General features: G+C 36.5%; 1 protein-coding gene across 3 annotated transcripts in view; it reads left to right on the top strand.

The window, feature by feature from the left end:
- The window catches only part of LOC134533084 (disheveled-associated activator of morphogenesis 1), a 271,265-nt gene that overhangs the window by 81,815 nt on the left and 175,156 nt on the right, over positions 1 to 14,294 (top strand). The gene's annotated exons all lie outside the window — the stretch shown is intronic.

Raw genomic sequence — 14,294 nt, 5'->3', positions numbered from 1 at the left:
TCGCTTATATATCCGTGGCGTCCTTCTCGAAAGGACGAGAGTGGAAGTGACGTGTCGCTTCATCCCAGGCCGACCCGATGCCTGAAACACCCAGAACACCGAGGCTTATTCACGCCATTCCTCGCGGCGGCCTCTGTAAACACCGAATTCCCAGGCCGTTAAAGGTGACAATAGCCCGATGCGGGTTTGGTGTGGGGTGAATGGAGGGGGATGGGTAGCGAGGACCATTGTAATACGGCCAGGCACGCGTTGCATGGCTTACGTCAATGGATGGCGCTTGACGTCAGTGGCCGTGCAGGGCCGCTAGCTAGCTCCGAACCTGGCGCGCGTCGCGGTTTTCTCTCTCGCGTTCGTAACAATATATGTATATAATTATATATATAATCTTGACTCATTCACAAAATTACGCCCACCAAATGCCATGCACCTAGAGCTAAGATGTTTACACATCATAAAGTGGTAGGTATCGCAGAATAACTAAATCGAGCGGGATTATAGTATACAGTACGATACCGCGGTTAATATATCTTCGGTATCAAGTTCTACACCATAATAGGTAGGGTTGTATATAATTCGATACAAAAAGGTTAGTCCAATAAAAAAACGTATCTTCTGCAAAACAAGAATGCGAATGCTTCCCGCCCGAAACCCCCATATTCCCGCGTTTGTCCCGTAAGAATGTAGGGGTGGTAATAATGACGTCAGCTCCGCCGTTTGGTAACAAGGATTATTATGGTATCTAGGCTACGTCCCGTCTACGTGACAAAATTCGCGGACGCGACAAGCTAATCGATTGGAAAAAAATCCATTTTTATCTCGTCACGGGCGCAATTTTACTGAATTGAGCATAATAATTTTGTTTTTAAATGATTGTTGGACTGGTGCATTGGTTCGAGTATTTATGAAGTTATTTTTACTAAATTCTGACATATTTTAATACTTAAAAAACAAATTTCTTTCAAACAAGTTCATTGAAAAAAATCTGTAAACATGATGGATGTCGTATGTGTAGAGCGAATGTTAAAGGTAAGAAACTTTTGATGCATAGTCGTCTCTTTCTGGTGGCGAAATTGCGATGTCGCATCGCCTCCGTCGCGTCGCGTCTGTCGCGCTAATGTGATTTCATCCAATTTCGGCGTAGACGGTGAAATTTGGCATGTACTAGACAGTGACAATAAATGCACGCTTTTAAAAACTCTGCTCTAGTAGTTTTTATCTGTCGTTTACGGATCGGGCGTTGAAGATTTTTTTTTGCGGCTGACGTCACTAGTACCTCGAATAGGTGACCAGCTTATTCGTCATCGACAGAAGTACGTTTGTTGGCATTTGTTTTTACCGCTCCGTTTCACCTCCGATTGTTTTCTGTTTAGTTAATTTGCACCGAACAGTTTGTACATATTCGCAACACTAAAAAGTACCCATGATTATTAGCGAATAACTGTAAACTAAACCGCCCTCGGAAATTTCTCCAACCTCTAGGGCCCCGGTTACCTATGTTATATGAGTGTAATGCGTGATGGTCGACCTTCACCATGCACAGCAAACTTGGATCATGTGATGCAAAGACAATACTTCAAGGAAGTATGCTTATCCGTAGGATTAATCGTAAAGTGTGACCAGCAATTTTTTATTGATAAATAATAGTTCCCGTCGGTTAAAATAACTATGGAGTTTCTCCCTGATACATTACTGAAAATTTTTTTTTGCATCACTCTGTTTTCCTGTAAGCATGATATGAACGATTTCCAAATATCGGACTTGTAAAATGCGTGTTTATGTGTTTTTAAAGGCGTGCTTTCATTCGTGATTTCGTTCATTGTCCGCATTAAACTTAAATCGCGTGCATGCACAGAAATAACACCTGGTGCAAAACATTTTGTGAGCGGTTAATTTTCACTATCTAAATATTTAATGTGAGACAAAACATGCACTAAACGTTTTAATTGTAACTTTTTGTCGTATGATTGCTGCCTCAGCCGCCTCATCTTCCCTCGCGTTTGCGTCTTAGCATTTTGACGTGACAACGTCTAATAAATGGATGAACGCCAGCTGCACGCACGAAAAAGTGTCCTGTTACGCACATTGTCCCGTAACGTTGTGTCCCGTTATGCTCATTGTACGCTTGCGCCGCATCTATCTCTCTTCCACTCTATTGGAACAACCATCGAAATGACTTTTTCGAGGCACATTAAACTTGAAACACTCCCATTCGTTTCCTACTTTTCCTATCATCGTTCTATCATTAACAGAATAACACAGATTGGAAGAAGTTAAATAGCAAACATGTATAAAAGTTATAGTTAAAATAATCTCTTCGTCAAAGTAATAAACATATTTGAATTAATGAGTGCAAATAACAGTAAATCTATCAATTAAATTGTAGATTTCATTTCACTCCTTCTTTGATTACATACAAAATAGTGATAATTCAATAAAAATTATTCAGTTTTATTCATAAAAGTATGCAATCATTTCATCAATGTTTTTTTATGACGTCACGTTAAACTATCGTCCGTAAACCGACTTTACAGACAAACAATTTTTTTTTTAACTTAATTTTTGCTTTAGATGTTGCCCAACAGATAGGCGCTAATTACAGGCCAGCACCGTGAAGTTTAGGGAATGGGGGAAGGTATAGTCTGTGTAATGTAACTTGTCTCACATTTTGATAGTTCTCAAAAAGTCGTTGTAATGTTAACCCTTGTTTCACAACTGTCACTTGCAAAGCATCATATTGTTTACGAACGCTGATAACCTATTGATTTTTTTTTACCAATACTGTTGACAGAACATCATTGGCAGGATGCAAAGATTGGTGCTACTTTTCAGAACTATCAAATTTAATACAAGTTGTGTTACAAGTCGGATACGTGCAGGACAATTAAAGTTTTAAGTGTGTATCCATATGGTATAGTATGGGGATCTCTGTTTATTAATTCATATTTAACATGTCTAGCAAATCTAATATTTTAATTTTATAAATATACGAGAGACATAATAACCACCACAAGTTTTTTTATAGAGTATATTCCATTAAGAATGAAAATAAAGTAGTTTGTGATATTTAACTTTCTCGAAACAGAATTCATGAATTATTAATATCTTGGAAAATAGTTTTATATGTAACGTTTGCTTATCCTTGTAATGCGACAATGGGGCTACCAAAGACGGGAAGCCTTCTTTTCACAGACGAGAGAGCCAAACGCCCGATCGTGCATTTTCGTTTTTTTTTGTTTATTGTAACTCATGATAACTAATGGTCAATTAGGTTAGGTTAGCTACATTATAAATACTTTAAAACATTGTGGACGGTTGATTTGGTTAGGATAGCTACATTAAAGATACTGTGAAATCATGAAAACGTTTTCCTAGCCCTGGATAGTTACATATTAAAAAGTTATTTGCTAAGCAACCATAAAATGATTTTGCAGTATTTTTAATGTAGCTATACTTACCTAATATAACCAACCATCCACAATGTTTTAAAGTATTTATAATGTAGCTAACCTATCCTAATCGACCGCCAAATTTAATGCCACACCGGTTTATACAATGAGATAGAACGGGGAAAAAAAAGCGAGCATGAACTTCGGGGAACTTCGGGTGTGTCTCTCTCGTCTGTGGAATGAAGGCTTCCCACCAAAGACATGCGAGCTCTTCGACTTCCACGGTGAATGCGAGACCGGGCGCTCTGACGCTCCGCTTGTGTACTATTCCTTGGGTCTTGAGTAAGTCGTGGTGTCTGCAGGCGCCCTGATTCCGTAGCGACCAGGCTCGCACCCGGGCCTCGGGTGCCGGTTGCCGGTTGCCATGAGGATGCCCTCCTCACCCTCTAGCCCACTGCGGCCGGGGGTTGCCCAGATCGATATTCTCTCTCTCCCGGCTGGAGCCCCTTCCCCTCTTGTTCCCCTGGGAGTCTGGGCCAGACGGAGGGAGAAGTACTGGCGTCGATGCTGGCTGAGAGCTTCACCGGAAAGATTTGCGTGGTTAACCCCCCACCATGGTCCATGTGTTCTAAAGTTGTCACTCTGGTTAGCAGTTGGTCAGCGAAACAAAACCGCAGCTTGAAAGCAACTCCCTGGGAAGAATCGGAAGAAAAAAAAATTATGCCATCAAGAGTTGAGTTTTTTTTAAACCAAGATGTCAACAAAAATAATCAGGAATTAGCCTTAAACGTGATTATAACAAAAAATTGGTTGTCTTTAAAGTTGGTTTACGGACGATAGTTTAACGTGACAACGTCATAACAAAACATTGATAAAAAATTTTTATACTTTTATGAATGAAATTGCATCATTTTTATTGAATTATCACTATTTTGTATGGATACAAAGGAGGAGTGAAATGAAATCTACAATTTAATTGATAAATTTACTTCTATTTGCACTCATTAATTCAAATATGTTTATTACTTTAACGAACAGATTATTTTAACTATAAGTTTTAAACATGTTTGCTATTTAACTTCTTCCAATCTGTGTTATCCTGTTAAGGATAGGACAATGATAGGAAAAGTAGGAACGAATGAGAGTGTTTCAAGTTTAATGTGCCTCGAAAAAGTCAAATCGATGGTTGTTCCAATCGAGAAGAGAGATAGATGCGGCGCAAGCGTACAATTAGCGTAACGGGTCACAGCGTTACGGGACAATGTGCGTAACGGGACACTTTTTCTTGCGTGCAGCCGGAGTTCATCCATTTATTAGACGTCACGTCAAAAAATTGATTCTTATAGTACTTACCAGTGATGTGTAACCAGCTAATTCTTGTGTTCTCGTGTTGCAAATACACTTATAGGTAATACGAATCTAGGACACGGAATCTGACGTAGAATTCTTTAAAATAATGCCGAGCGTGAGATATATACGCAAATCGTGTTTTCAACTAAATTTCTGAACGCGAATCACACGTAGTTTCCGCACCCGCCGCTAGAATTCGCTGCCGGAGAAGCGACGTCATTTGATTAGCAGATAGAAATTTTAAACTTTATAATGAAACGGTTCCGATTAAAGCGAAAACGATTTGAAAATATACTACTGTCAATAAATTTTATTTAAATACCGCAAATCTTGTTAAAGTTCACAAACAATTGATACTATGCATTTTCCCTTTGACTTTGTGAACTTTGGTTCGCGCTATTACACCGAGAGCTAAAATGTTACATATCAAAAACATGTTTTGCTATCCAGATATGAAAGGAAATTGTCGGTCTCATTTTTATTTACATATATATATATATATATATATATATATATATATATTAAACATGGTAAAGATAGCTCAAACCCTGTTGCTGTCTGGTTCAGTTTTCCTCTCTCCTATTTAGTTACCACAGCGCCTTACTAAAAAAAACGCCTCGTAAAGATTGCGATTCCACAGTGTTTATCACTGCACCACCTCGCTTGGTAGGACAAACCAATGAAACATTATCAGCAGCAACCACCCATCATAATTATATTTAAACCTCTAAAAAGTGTTCAATAAGGTTCAAGCTCCACGTGGCTGTAACGCTACAAATTCAATGCTGTGATATTACTAGTTTAAGCATCGTTTTCTTTAATAAACTGTGGTCTAATCGATGTATTTTTTAAAAATTAGTTATAATATTTAATTTCATTAAAAATCATGCAAAAAGTTGGGTGTTTTCGTGATAAAAATTTATAGCTATTACAAAAGCTGTAATTAAAAAAAAACGAGTATTAGTTTTTTTCTTTTGCGAAAAAATGTCACTATCTGAATCAGTTGTCAAGGGATTACAATGAAAAATTCCCCCCCCCCCCCCCCTTTTACTTTAGGTGGCAACTTATAGCACTTAACTGAGCTTGTTAGTGCAGAACGTTTTTTGGTATACCTCCCTCCTTTTTATAGCTGATACCTTATTGTATCGTACACAACATAAAAAAGCATGTTAATGGTGACCTAACATTCTCTTTGCTTGTTTGTATCGAACATACATGGCATTGCTTGGCAGACGAGTGCCATTTACAAAGATTAGCAAATCGGTATTTATGGCACGCGTGTGTTCAGAAACATTCCATCGATGGGGGTAATGCCATTTTATCTCAATGTGTTCGAAGATGGCATGAAATATTTCATAATTCTTGATTTATTTGTGCTGTGGATCTCTAAAGAGATGGATGCGTGCACGAATGGAGAAACGGCCGACATGCATCTCATGTACGTAATTGCGGATTGCAGTGAAAGGGAAGGCACAAAGATTGTGCTTATAACGTCTTCCTACAAGATGCGTAAACCTTTCAGCGACTACCCCAACATCTCTGCGAAAGGGGGTTTGTTTGCGAACTGCAGTTGGAATGCCGGAGGAGCCTGGAAGGTGTCTCCTGTCATTCCGTCTCTTTCTGTCATGTTTGTTATTATTTTATTTCAACGAAAATGGTTGATTTCCGACCATATATTATTATTGTATCGTGATTCGTGCTTGTAAAATTGTTTTACCATTCCAAATGTATGTACCCTGAATTTTGGAACATTCCGTACGTAGTTCTCAGAACTGTTAACACGTGGTTATTTTATAAATAGCGAGACACAGTTTCGAATGTTCCCTGTTTTACCAGAACGCCATACCTATGCTGAGTCCACGGTCAACACAATTATCTCGTGAAACCATTGTTTCCGGGTTTATGAGCGGTCTTAACTCTGCTTGGGAGTCTAATGTACCATATAAGTGCTCTACTCTGAGATTATTTTTCTTTTTATTTCTTTCTAAACCTACCTCTACTTTGACTGGTGTTATTATAAAATTTCCAGTGGTATGGTAAGTCTTATACCACAAGAGACAGTCAAAGTAGATTTCTTAGGCAAACAAGACATTGCGTTGAAATTTCGTAAGATGGTGTGGGATGATTTAAGATTCCGAGAAAACGTTAGCCAGAATTAATTTCTGGAGCATCTCGACGGTGACTGCGCTGGTTAGGGGCCAGTGACCGTGATGCTTAATTAGTTTTTATGCCCAGACGCGAGAGGTTATGTCGGACGGCACACTGTCCATTACACTCAGCGTCATTTCTTTTGGCATGTCGAGGGGAAGGTCGACTAGTTCGTACTACAACATATGTAGCCTATGTAAGTGTTTCTGGCCTGGATTTTAATTTTAGTCATTAATATATTTAATGTCAAATACAAGATACATTAATGCAATTTTAATGCTATTTTACAGAGTCGACATTCTTAACACAAAAGTCTAAAATGAAAGAAAAATACATGAATATAACACTGACACGGTCCAGTTTTGCACAGAAATACTTAAATTACATTAAATACAGCGAACACACGTCGGAATACATTTATAAGCCCAATACTAGTTATTTAAATATGAAACCACGAGTTTCGTTGTGATATCTTCTAGTACAGCAGTTTACTGACGTAGACAACTAATTTTATTTGTTCGTCATATATTTGGTTGCATGGACTGTAATATTAAGCTAAGTAAATTTAAGGAAAAATATTGGCAAAAAAAGGCCATACAGATTTCTTAATTTTGTAAATTTACTTTTAAAAAAAAGTTTGCAAAGCATTAACTCATCTCTGAATGTTTATGCAGATTTCAGTTCTCTTTACTTTGCTTATTTTACCTTAAATATTTCGTAGGTTATCTTTAAAAAATATTTTTGTGGAAATGCTGGTAAATATATGAATTTTTTTTATTTAAAAAATAGATTTAAAAACGTATAGTGGTTACATAAAAAAACACCATCGTATACCTTCTCGCCTACTACATCTGCATGCATATTTTACGGCTGCATTGTGGCGTCACGCACGATTTAATTTCCCTGCGGCGTGAATATCGTAGCTGCTACAGAAATCGATCATGTAGGGTAATAATTTCTAACAACGCGTTATCTTTTGTAGCGTGGGCAGTGCTTACCCACAAACATGAAGTCACAGGAAATTTAAAAAAAAGTTCTCAGTTAAATTTTTTTTCTTCGTAAAAAAAGGCTATTTGCGTGTATTGTAATTACGTTTTTGTTCATTTACAGAAGTTTGCCCAAACATATACATTAAAATACAATTTTTTAAAAATGAATTTGATTTATTTTTCAGTTTTAATTAAGTATATAAATATATGTATTGTGTTCGCTCCAAGAAACTTGATTTGCTGCAGAGAATTGGCATGTGCGCTGAAACTTACTGAAGTCCGTCATTTCACGTGATTGACTAAAGCGCCCATATTACACTAGCGGACATGCTTGCCGAGCCAGGCGGCGTACACGTTAGGGCCAGCACATCGGCTAGTGTATGGTGTAATTAGCCCTCCAAGCTCTTCCATGCATATTTGATGGGTATTACCATTGAATATATATAATGTATAGAAGTCGCGAGCCCAGGTTAAATTTTCTGTCCGGTTTCTTAGAAGAATTGTTGTAGTTCCAAGCTCCGCCGCTGCGATCGCTTTCATCGCTGGGTATCGGCTGTATACGCCCCTGGCGGTATTTGGCAGAACTAGGTTAACCAGCCCAGTCGTGACATCATCCTTCACCCCCCCCCCCCCCCCTCTCGAAAATCCCAGACCAACGATTCAAATTACCCGGCAGGTCTTATCAACATCGTTAGGCGACCTTGAAGAGGAGCTTCCCTTACCGTCGTTTGAGAATGATGAAATCCCAAAAGAAGCTAGCCACGGAAATCACTGAATGATGGGATTCTGTACCCGAGTGAAGTGAAAATTAGCTATTAAAACTTTGTATTGGGCCAATAGTCAGTGTTACGTTCAAAATATGGTTTTATTTTAAAAGTAAAATACTTATTTAAACTATATTTCGCGTTTGTGCAAATTTACTTTTAGATATTGGCAAGGAAAATCAACATACCTTAAACAACCTTCTCTTATTCAACCTTATCTATTAAGTAGTAAAAGGGGTAGATATTATTTTTAAAAATAAAAAAAAAAATTATATAACTTACTAAATCAGTATTGGCAAGATATATATAAATTCAATATTAAAATACGCACATTAAAAATTTTTGTCATTAACTTTTTTCTGTAATAAAAATTCAGGATGATTTTGGTTTAATTGGTTTACGTATATTGCTATATTTTCTAAATCACATAGAAAAGGGAAAACAGTGCATCAGTGAAAATTCAAAAATTTAGTTTAAGTAATACTAGCCATACCAAAAGATCAATATGCGAGATAAGAAATTTGGTAACTGCTCTACATTTCAAATAAAAATGCACTGGTTTCATGAATACTGAAATGTATGCGTAATAAGGCATATTATGTTATTATACTAACCATGACTATAACTAAAAAAATTACAGTAATTTAAAACGATGGCATTCTTAACATACAATAAGTGCGCGAGTCTTAGTTTATTTTTTAATTGGCTTCTTCGTCAGATGGAAAAGAGTTAAGATTTCATCAAGGAAAAATATATTCTCAAAGTCACTAAACCGGGAGATAGAAAATAAGGTAGGTACTTAATTTTAAATAAAAGTTAAAATATACTTACGCTAAACCAATTAAAAATAAGTCGTAAAAATATTTTTATTTATTAAATATGTTCTATACTTGAGAGTTCTTTGTGTATAATTCTTCAAAAATATTTGAAATTTAATACATATTTTCTTAAAATGGTAGAATATCAGCAATACCCGGAAATTACGTGAGCAAAGCCACGGGTTATTAGATACACTTTTATTATAAAATAAAAACAATTATGCATTTGTAGTTCACGAATGTGATATTTTGTTTATTGCTTCACAACATTCATTTGCCAGTCTCAAATTTCATTGTACCACTTGTCAGAAATGTCACCAAAAATGAGAGATAGTTTTTTTTGACGAATTTCAATTACGAGGAAACCTTTCGCAAGACTTTTTTCTTCGCAGTAGTCACTGGGACACCATTAATTTAAATCCACTAAGATAATAAAATTGTATGTATAATGATTTGTTTTTGTATATTTATATAACTTCCCAACCAATTTTTAATGATTTTCATGTGAATAAAAACTTGTAAAGCAATTTAATTAACTGTGTCATAATACTTCTGATTAGATGGAAATACAAACTTTTCATCAGTAATATACGATGATAAAAATATTTATTATTGTAAAATAATATTCACTGTTCAAATGCAAATTTAAATAGATTATTCATACATGTTTCCTGCTAATTAATGGTTTAAAATAATAATTTTTTAATATAAAATCATTTTTCTCTTGTGTTAAAATGGGTTGCTAAAATGAGGAATTATAAATATGTCACTTACTAAGTCCGTGCACAGATTTACACAAAACAGCAATGTAAATAATCTTTTTTGGTAGTTTCTAATTTTGTGCCCTGGATAACATGAATTTGGTTTAATTCATACCAAAGTGAATTTTTTGAACAACTTAAATTGATGTCATAAACAAATATTTATTTTATATTAAAAATCCACAAACAGTTTTTAAAATATAATATTTATCACGCCAGATGGAATAATAAACAAAAAATAGCTCTTATATGTTGTCTGTGTTTAAAGAATTGTATTATATTTCATGGAAATAATATTTACCTTTCGGTTATTAAAAGAAAATATATTTGTATTCAAAATACTTGCGCATCGTTTTTACGAGCATAAAGGCCGGGATACATTCGCAATAGCACGCAAACAGCACACAGATAGCACACACGCACAGAGATAGCACAGAGCTTGATGCTACATTCACGCACAACACAACACAAAATAATACCGGAAGCATTCAAAAAAGTTTTTTAAATGTAAAACTCCCGTTCACAATTTTGGTCACTGAAGTTGGCATACGTGACGTTTGTTTAGATTCGTGTGTTGTTATTGTGGTACGGTTTTCGTTAAACCCAGAAATATTTTAAATATTTCAAAGTTTACGTACAAAACACAATGAGCATTCAAAAATATATATCACTGTTTATTTCAAATCCGGCTTCTTTAACACATTCAGACACAGACTTCCAAGCATTTAATTTAGCTTCTTCATTTTTGTATCCTGCGGATCCCCTGTCATACAAAATATTTTTACTTTCTATTACAGCTATCAAAAAGCTATCAAATGTGCCTTCCATTTTTATGTTATCGCGTGTTTGAAAACAATAACAAACTACTCAAGTCAAGAGCACCAATACTTTCGTGACAATTGTTCTTTTATAAGCCCACTCGAGTAGTACTTAAACTGTTTGCTGATTGGCTACCACCATGGTCGCGCACAGAAAATAACCTAAAAGTTAAAAGTTAATGAACTTTCTGTGCGCCGATCCTGTGCTATTTTTCTGTGCGCGTGCTATTTGCCAATGTGGCAGCTCATATCTAATAGTGTATGTTGAACTTCTGTGCGTCTGTGCTGTTTGCTTGTTATTGCGAATGTAGCCCGGGCTTAACTTGTGTATCTAACCTCAAAGCAAGGAATATAAAGAGTGGGAACTCAATGCTATAACAAACACTCTTATTTTCTTTGGAGATCCGGGAAATGTGCTTTATTTATAAGCTACTTAACATAGTAAATCGTTAACTTTTCAGATCTATGTTGGCAAAATTGATTTTTTTTGTGGTCATTCGCTACTGGGAATATTCACCATATAACGTTTAAGATTATTTATTTTGAATAACGAAACAACCAAAACATTATGTAAAAATGCTTCATCTTATGTTAAAAAAATTATAAACTGCATAGCCACAAAGTATGACATCATACCATTAGTTTCTGTTACTAATAACAACACGTGCACGCGTTTGAACAGTCATCGCAGCCATAGTTGTTTCATAGCTACCAAAATCATTCAACGTTGTCAAGAATTATTCCAAATTATGTTTTGCCATTTTACTCAATGCGCCACTCCGTTAACACAACATTTTATAAATTCTGAACTACGAATGTCAGTGGGAATGTACACTATACTGTACATTCCAATCTGATACGCTTTAAGAAATTTCTGTAGTTTTCTTATTATTAAAACTTAATTTTTGATGTTGGCATCTTTTAACCGCACTTTTTTTTTTTTTTTTTTTTTCGGTGGCCGTACTCCTCCAATTCAGTTGCGCCCGCCGATATCTAAGCGCTCGGATTTCAACAAAAGGCACCGCCTCTCGATAGAGTGAAACAGAGAATTACGCGCACGACCTTGAAAAAAGCGACGCTACAGCGCTCTGGCGTGGAAGCTGGTAACTACGAGTACCCTCTTGTGGAAAGAAGAGCTGTCTAGCGGCGGAGCTAACAACTACCTCAGTTTTGGATCCGAAAATTGGAATAATAAATCCTATCCCCTCGCGACTTCTATAAGTTATATATATTCAATGGTATTACTCTGGGCAACAGGTTGAAAGGCCGACAGGTATCGAGTTATGGAGGTCTACTAGAATAATTTTTTCAGTTACAAAAGTGGCGTGTGGAATTTCGTTAGTATATGTAGAACTTTGAAAATATCAAGGACACTTTACAGTGCTAACGGATTTTTTTTAAATTTCTCATAGTCACATATCTTATATAACAATTTCCTATTACAGAAAACGCGCGAAACTAGAGAAAAGACAAAATTTTTCTGCTGACTTGAAAAAAAAAAGTTTATTCGTGTTCCTGTTTTTCATTGTTAGTTATGTGTTTTTAAAAGTGTTAATATTTTTTTCTCATTTAGTAGTTTTTGTTATAATGCAACAAGTCTGTGGTACAAAAGATATAGTTAACTCAGTGATGGTTTTACTTTTTTTTTATGTAATCATCCTTACTACTTTATGATTTTTTTTCCTTTGTGGTTTGAATGGTAGTGAGAACCAAACACGACCAGTGCGAAAGGTTTGTTGGCTGGGGAAACAAATGGAAGCGTAATTGACTGTCTACGCAAGGAATATAGTATGCTCCACGAAATCTGATTTAAAAACGGATTCGTCGTCAGCAATTGCTAATGCGACGTGTGAAGAACTCGTCTGACCGACGTCTGCTTGAAAGCTTTTCCTTGTCTTGCGTCAGTCACGAGGTTCCAGGGGTTCCAACATGCCGTGTTGAATCCTGCCACTTGGATACAAGCTGTCACTTGTCAAGCTAGACACACAGTACCTGCCATTGCGAACCCGTGCCGTATTATTTATGCGACGATGGCTTCCTACTGAATTTCACAGCTAGAAACCGCTCTAATTTTTTATCTCTCATTGTGTGAGGTGTTAAAAATATTCAGGAAATTGTTTTATTTGTTTCTTTGGAACTGTCATCTTAATTAATTAAGGGGCAGAGAGTGAGGAAACGAAATACGCCATATTGGTTTCAACAATATGGTCACAAAATTTAGCTTCGTTAAATTATTACGTGGTATATAATTTAAATGAATGCCTGAAGTTGCTTGTGTACTAGCTGTTACGAATAGTTTACCTGTTAAGCCATGGGGTTTAGTATTAAATTCATTCTCAAGAGTAGTGGCAACTCTAATACTAATACCAGTAAACATTGTGTCGCGGGTTTGTAAATCTCTAAATTGTGCTTAAACGAAGAAATTTTTTTTCAATATTAACGATAAAAAATAGTTTTGGCTTCTTTATTTTTTCATCTCTCTCTTAAGAAATAGTAATCAGGCCCTCTAGTCAAACAAACTACACCTAAAGGAATTGTTTTTCTTTCTATTTACATCACAGCGGCGTATTTGTTTGGAATTGTTATTCGGGCTTCGCGGCGAACGTGTAGTCGCGGCGGGCATTGTTGTAAGTCTCGAGGTCGGAACTATTTATGAGGCCGGACGGACAGTATTGACCCAGCGAGCGCCGCCGGACAGTTTCAACTCGCCCGTGACCCCTGGGGTGTTCGTGACTCGCACTTCGCCCGTGGCTGGCGGGTGGCGTGCCACCCAGGCGCTGCTAGCTGCGTGCTTGGACACTGGCGCGTGCTGGCGGCGGAACGCGGTACTTCGTCGCCGGCCACACTTGAACGGAACTGCCGACGCTTTCATTCATAAATACATACGTGTACTATTGCCCGTTCCCGCTTAGTTTTCCAGCGGATAGTCTATAACGTAAATGATTTGAATAATTATTTTGGACACACGTTACTGCTAGTTTGAACTGTATGTTATAGAGAGAACTCGAAAAACACATACTCAAATATTAATATACTTAACACACAGAAAACAAGCCAAAATAAGCTGATTTTAAATGTTATTGCTCTAAATAATTACTATGTATTTCTCTGTGCTGTATTTACTCTTAAGATAAATCATAGCCGGTTTTTGGTGTTCCCTGTGTTTGTGAACGTTAATGTTGTGTTCACGTTTCTACAACATAGCTATGTTTGAAACAAGCATGTGTTTTTAAATTTTGTTAAAATATAATTATTACGTA

Source organism: Bacillus rossius, chromosome 6 (genome assembly GCF_032445375.1).
Source record: "Bacillus rossius redtenbacheri isolate Brsri chromosome 6, Brsri_v3, whole genome shotgun sequence".
NCBI lineage: Eukaryota > Metazoa > Arthropoda > Insecta > Phasmatodea > Bacillidae > Bacillus > Bacillus rossius.
Note: the sequence above shows the minus strand (reverse complement) of the source record. Positions and strands in the feature narration are given on the sequence as shown.